The 6,000-nt window shown below is 43.0% G+C and overlaps 1 long non-coding RNA gene across 1 annotated transcript in view; it reads left to right on the plus strand.

Annotated features, from left to right (window-relative positions):
• The window catches only part of LOC146173325 (uncharacterized), a 28,011-nt gene extending 23,284 nt beyond the window's left edge, over positions 1 to 4,727 (plus strand). The window contains exons 3-4 of the long non-coding RNA XR_014702321.1: positions 3,385 to 3,459; positions 4,632 to 4,727. This is a non-coding gene — a long non-coding RNA (uncharacterized LOC146173325). The remainder of the gene's footprint in view (positions 1 to 3,384; positions 3,460 to 4,631) is intronic.
• The last annotated feature ends 1,273 nt before the right edge of the window (positions 4,728 to 6,000 follow it).

The following is a 6,000-nucleotide window of genomic DNA, read 5'->3' on the forward strand; positions in this document are numbered from 1 at the left end:
TAACAAACTGGATTCCAAGGGAAGGAAAGCGTAGCAGGGGGCGGCAGAAAGTTAGGTAGGCGGATGAGATTAAGAAGTTCGCAGGAGTCAAGTGGATGCAGCTAGCACAGAACCGGGTTAAGTGGAGAAATATGGGAGAGGCCTTCGCCCTGCAGTGGGTATAATCAGGCTGATGATGATGATGATTCCTACCTCAACCGAAATTTCCGCACATAGATTTCTAACCTCTGATTATGAAGCTTACACGTATCTACCACACTATCTATTCACGCTGTTAGGCTTTTACCAAATCGTGGTTTCCTTCACCGTGAAAATGTGCCATTCCTTCAATAGCAACAATTAATAGCCTTCCATAGTGCGACATCTTAACAGGAACCTGGGTGTACAGAACACATTCGTTGACAGACAACTGGAAAACGGAAGCAGGAATGACCATAGCGCTTATTTACCTCCAACAAAAAATACCGTGTTTTAAAATTAGGGCAGTTCGCTTGCTTTTGACTGTCTCTGCCTCCAAATTCATTTCTTTGATTTTGGTTAAGCATGGTTTTCCAACCGTTTCTCGGCCCAATAAAGCTTTTTTTTTTTTTTTTTTTTTTTGTTACGCTGTGCTAAGTAAACGGGTGTCTAAGTTTGCTTTATATTTGCTTAATCATTCATAGTCATTTTATAATTTTGCCGAGTCATTCGCGGTATTTTTTAGTTTTGCTGAATTATTATCGCTCATTGGGATTTTGAGAAATTTATTTTTTAACTGCATTTTTGTGTTCTTCCCGAGGCAGCCACAATTTGAACTCTCGCTACACTCCGTCACCTACAAACTTAGGCGGATGGCAGGTTGTCTAACCAAACAGCACGAAACCGGACGCCGAATTTACTTCATGATGAGGCTTCCGAATCTACGGCAATACAAAGAGCAGAAATGGGTGATACGAATTAAGCAATAGCAATGGATAACAATCGTCATGTTCTTCCACTATGTGCAACAGGCACCCTCACCCTACAAAAGCGCACTGATTAGCGAAATGTCTCCAGTTCAGTAAAACTGCTAGCATACAGAACCCGAGGCAGAAGCGTGAACTTAGTCGGTCAGGGCGTTATCTGACGCGTGCAATATAGGTAAAGTAACAGCTTCCACGAAGGATGCCAATTACAAGGTCGAACACAACACCAGTGAGATATGGTCTCTTCATCGAAGTTGCATCTGCAACACCTGACTGTACCTCTATTGTCCTTGGGAGTAATAAAATTAAATGAAATAAAAATTCAAATTTGAAAGGTGGGAAAATGATTTACAAAATCTGTGCCTTGTTGAACACTATTGTGGCCGATTTCCAGCCAAACATTGCCAGCCAACAAAAATCAAGTTCCATTTCTCGGCTAGTGACAGCTAGCTTGCTCGTACGGGCCACCGCAAAATTAGAGCGCCAGCTAGAAGCGTCACAAATTGATATCTTGCAAGCCTCACATTCTGCATGGCTTTATCAGGCATAATAAGCGAAAGACGACCCATAAAAAAAAGGACATCATTACTTTTCCTTTACAATATCGCGTAGAGTACGATATAATATTTGTCAAATCCTCTGCCGCATGAACGAAAGGGTGACAGGTTACGCTCATTGGTGCTGCTTCGGTAGAGACAAGTGTTTGAGGGGCTCTGCACGTGGCCCAGTCTTCAAATATGTGAAGCTTTGCAGTAGATTCTCCTGTAGTTGGTGTTTTGAGCAGGTGATAAACGCTGCTGCCAATATAATCAGTTTACCTGAACTGAGGCCTCTGACACTGCGATAACAAAGCTTGTGTTCTCTGTTATCGGATGCCTCCTACTTGAAGCCTTTCCGCAGAGGGATAGCAGCCGGTACAAAGGTTAACGATTGGTTCGGTCGATGAACAGGTTCCACTGGAAAGTGTACGCGCTTGATGAAAAGTCATATGCCCCAGCTGTGGAAAATGGTAGCGGAACAAAGTTATTATGCTTATGCGGAAACTATCTTTTACAGGCATAGGACACTGTGTTGGTCGTTTTGTTTCATAATCTCGTGAATTACAGCAAAATGTGAAAAGAAAAAAGCTGCCTTCTGCGCTATGACAGACACCGCAGTGGAAGTCTTAAATCGAACTGGTCATAGGGATTTTACCGTACACTTTATTTACAACTCATGAATACTTTAGCATGTCGCTTGCCTTGAAGTATATCAAGCCTTCCGCCTCTTCCTATACAACATAAAGCCACATCCCCTTAGAAGGAGCAAAGATGACAGCATAAAGAGTGGTGTCATGTCACGAACACTGATTGATCATGTCCTTTATAATTTTATTCCATTAGACACCTGCGGTCTCTGCTAGGCAAATATAACAGATCAAACTTTCTTCCGTTCAAAGCACTATTAAGCTAAGCATGCACATTGATTTGTGAACACACTTGTCAACAAAAAGATTTTATCATGTGCGTAGGAGGTGTACACTGGACAATTTCAGCCTCTTAACTGGTCCTATTCTTGTTCTCGACAATTTAGAGGCGCAATAAAAAAAGTGCTTAGACGAGGCCACTCAACATAAGCAATTTAAGAAGTAGTCTGCTCCACATAATCTATAGTTTAATAGCAACTTACTGAACTCAATGAAGAAAAAAGAAAACCGCTAGAGAAAAGCTAAACAACCCGATTTAAATGTACGACTTAAGCACGCCGTACTGTTTACTGCAATACTCTGAAGAAGGTGCTAAAAAAATTTAAAAGAATGTACTCTGCTTCAGACCTAATGAAGCTGGTAACAATATGAAGCAAAAGTGGAAACTTGTAAGCTCTTTTTTGAACACGTCGCAAGATATGCATAAACAACTCTGCAGTCACCCAGTCACGTCGCGTCCAAAACTGCCATATATTGAAGCAAATCGGAGTGGGGAGGAAAAGGAGGAATGAGATGGAGAAGAGGAGGAAGAAGCGTTGGTTTCTGGGGGCTAGTAGGCTTCATCTTGTCCCACTGCCTCAGCACTCTAAATAAACACCCCTTTCTTATTACACCGTAACAATATAATGAAATAACCACTACAACAACAACATCTGCCTTGTAAGGTATGATGTTCCAATTTCTTCTAGGACCGTAGTACTATTTAGAATTATGCGATAGTTAACTTTCGCTCATTGGAATGATGCTGCGATATGTATCTTGATTACACATATAACGTATTTGAAATTATAGAAAACTCATTTGGTGTTGATTTGCGCTGGTTAATTCTGTCTGGTATCTGGCCGTATCAAACAAGTTTATCTGCTACCTATAGATTATGCACCTCATTACTTCTGAAAAAAAAAATGCACAAATGCGTTTCGAGTCCTCAGGGGTGGAAAGAAGCAAAATGGCAGTTGCATGATTGTATTTCAGGAAACTGAGGAACGGAACCGAGAGCTGGCGGCTTCGTCGCGGGTCAGTGACACTGACAGCAACAGTACGGACCAGGTAATGTGTAACGCTCACGCGGACTGCAATGGCATTTTGCTCTGATTATCTCCCTACAGTATAGCACCTGAGCGGTATGATAAGTATACGAAGGCAGCCAAGATATTGTGCGGTAGAATTACTCAACCTGAGAGGACGCTTTTTCCACTTCGCGCCAGAGGAGGCATATGAGGACTTGTAAGACTGCGCAAAGTGACACCACCAGCATTTAGCAATGCACGCTTGATGCTTTGTCGGGCAAACAAAGGCATGCTCTTAATCTCTTACACCATAAAAAATGTATTTGGACAGTCTCTTGGTCGGGCTTTTCAGGATGAAAGTATTATGCAGACAAGCTAGTACTCTTTGACTCCCCTCCTTACGCGCGCGCGCGCGCGCGCACACACACACACACACACACACACACACACACACACACACACACACACACACACACACACACACACACACACACACACACACACACACACACACACACACACACACACACACACACACACACACACACACACACACACACACACACACACACACACACACACACACACACACACACACACACACACACACACACACACACACACACACACACACACACACACACACACACACACACGCACACGCACACGCACACGCACACGCACACGCACACGCACACACGCACACACACACACACACACACACACACACACACACACACACACACACACACACACACACACACACACACACACACACACACACACACACACACACACACACACACACACACACACACACACACACACACACACACACACACACACACACACACACACACACACACACCAAGGGTCTGCCTATTCCCCTAGCTCTTGCCTCGACTTTCTTCCTACCATGACCCCTTCCTAAATGTTTATTGTATGTATGAAGTTCTGGCGTAGAGAAACGACCTTCCCTGACCTCACCATAACATTTTTTTCTTATGCAGCGTTGATTTACTAACCCTAGAATCAAGGTTAACGGCTTTAAAGACTTTAAGGATGTTTCTAGCAGCCTTCACGTAACGTCAGAGTCTGAATATTTGCTGTAAACAGAGCGAGAAATAGCGATAGATACAATTAGTCACGTTAAGAAGTCAAGGTTCATGTTAAAGTACTGATATAAAATATTTCTTCTTTTTATTGATGCAGGAGTTCGTCTTCAGTTCTGAGCGAACGCTTACAACACTCAATGGCGGCGTCACAGCAATACAATCAAGACCTCGTATTGTAGTACCTCGAGCGTAAAATTCTGAATTAATCGTTGCAGGGCTTCAATATGCAATGTGCACTGTACGGATTACGTGCCATCGCTTTGACTATGATTGTTTTCCGGTTTGCTGGCGTCACTGCTTAAAAACGAGTAAAGGAACAAACTTGACGTGTATAAACGGAGTTGTGGGTTTTCGCAGACCGTCGTCGAGTCGTACGATAACTTCGTCAACCAAAACAGACAAGAGTAGAGAACAAGTGCAAGAAAGATCAAGTCGAGTCATGCTATGCCCGCTCCAACATCACCTGATGCTGCGACCTGAAGCAAAGGCTCAAAGACAACCGACCTTGAGGTTCTGTTTAATTCAGCCGTTTGTTCGTTACATCTCTCCGTCTTTTGAGAGGATGGGAGTTTATTTGCACAACCGAGAGTAAAATATTCCTTGTTATCTGCGACATATAAGTCCCTGCATTAGTCGCTATTCACAAGGCATGACACGCCAGCAGTGTTGTAGCGTGCTTAAGGTACAACCACACTATCACAAGGGGGAAAGAAGCATAACAGAGGGCACATCAACCTGTCCTTCTAACCTGATATATGTATCAACTACACACCAATTGTGTACGAAAAAATTAACCTAGCCTGCCAATGTACACTGACTACAAGCTGAAGGTGGCCTATGTGGATAAAGTTTCAGGTTTGTAATGATAAAGCATATCACTTGAGATTAAAAGAAAGATTTCACGATTATGCTGAAGCGACGTGGAAAAAAAATAAAAATGCCCTTCGCGGATTATTTAGGCCATCCCACAGCACTATTTATGTTCGAACTATGGTCAGGGGGTCTTTTCCAGCCTCAACGAACGCGTGAACTGAGTCGAGGGAGTAAGATCTACTTCATTCTAAATTTCATTTCCTGAGCAATAAAAAGTCCTCAAAATTATGAAAAACGCTGTTCGCGCCTCGCAAAGCGTACCTCATCGAGCTGAAAATGAGAACTTCAGCGGAAGTTTTATATGCTTAATATACATTATCAATTTCCGATGAACGTCAGAATTGGTCAATGCGATTGAAGAAAGCATTTTATAAGTTTCGGCAGCGCATATAAACTAGGCCATGTCACTTAAACATCGCGCTCAATGCCTCAGCGCACTCTACGTCTCTCTCCTTATTATAAAATAAGAATATTCCCGTTAAGAAAAATTCGCTACTGGCAGCCGACAGATGGTGCTAAGTTGTTAATGTCAAGAAAAGCATGGCGTGGGAGTTTCGCCGCTGTATAGGCATCAGCGTACCGAGAAAGGTGTA

This window comes from Amblyomma maculatum, chromosome 11, assembly GCF_055883805.1.
Source record: "Amblyomma maculatum isolate TAMU_Amacu chromosome 11, ASM5588380v1, whole genome shotgun sequence".
In the NCBI taxonomy this organism is placed as follows: Eukaryota; Metazoa; Arthropoda; class Arachnida; order Ixodida; family Ixodidae; genus Amblyomma; species Amblyomma maculatum.